Source organism: Triticum urartu, chromosome 5A, assembly GCF_056163025.1.
Source record: "Triticum urartu cultivar PI428250 chromosome 5A, HENAU_Tu73, whole genome shotgun sequence".
NCBI classification, from domain to species: Eukaryota; Viridiplantae; Streptophyta; class Magnoliopsida; order Poales; family Poaceae; genus Triticum; species Triticum urartu.
The window spans coordinates 386,053,418-386,054,317 of record NC_141877.1 but is presented as its reverse complement, the minus strand read 5'-3'; positions in this window follow the sequence as shown (position 1 = coordinate 386,054,317).

Sequence of the window (900 nt, the reverse complement as noted above, 5' to 3'; positions counted from 1 at the left end):
CTCTAAAAATGACGAGTCAATGAAATATGGGGCCCGCTTTGACCCTGTTGACCAGTCAACCCTGACTGGTCAATTGTTGACTTTGACCCTGACCCCCACCTGTCATACACTATGGCTAGAATAGTACTAGGTGCCGAAACTAATTTCTGTTTTATTTTTGAATTAAAAGAATTCGAAAATACTATTAAAACTTTGGAAAATAATATAAAATAAACCGTAACTCGGATGAAAATGTTTTGTACATGAAAGTTGCTCAGAACGATGAGACGAATCCGGATACACAGCCCGTCCGTCCGCCGCACATCCCTAGCATAGCGAACACGCAACTTTCCCCCTCCGATTCACCTGTCCGAAAACGCGAAACACCGGGGATATTTTCCCGGATGTTTCGCCCCTTCACCGGTATCACCTCATACTGCGTTAGGTCACCCCTATCATCGCGCATTGTCATGTTATGTTTTGTGTTGCTTTGTTTGCTTTGTTATTTGTTGTGTTCCCCCTCCCTTACTTCTTTCCGGTAGACCCCGAGACCGCTGCCGGTACCCCCGATCGACTACGGTGTTGACGACCCCCTCCTTGCCAGAGCAACCAGGCAAGCCCCCCCCCCTTGATCACCAGATATCGCCTACTCTTCTCTCTACTGCTTGCATTAGAGTAGTGTACCATGTTACTGCTTTCCGTTAATCCTATCCTGATGCATTGCCTATCATTGTTGCTCCAGTTATTGATACCTTACTTGCAATCCTAAATGCTTAGTATAGGATGCTAGTTTACCATCAGTGGCCCTACATTCTTGTCCGTCTACCATGCTATACTATCGGGTCGTGATCACTCGGGAGGTGATCACGGGTTTATACTTATACATAATATATGATACTTGTGGTGACTAAAGACGGGTCG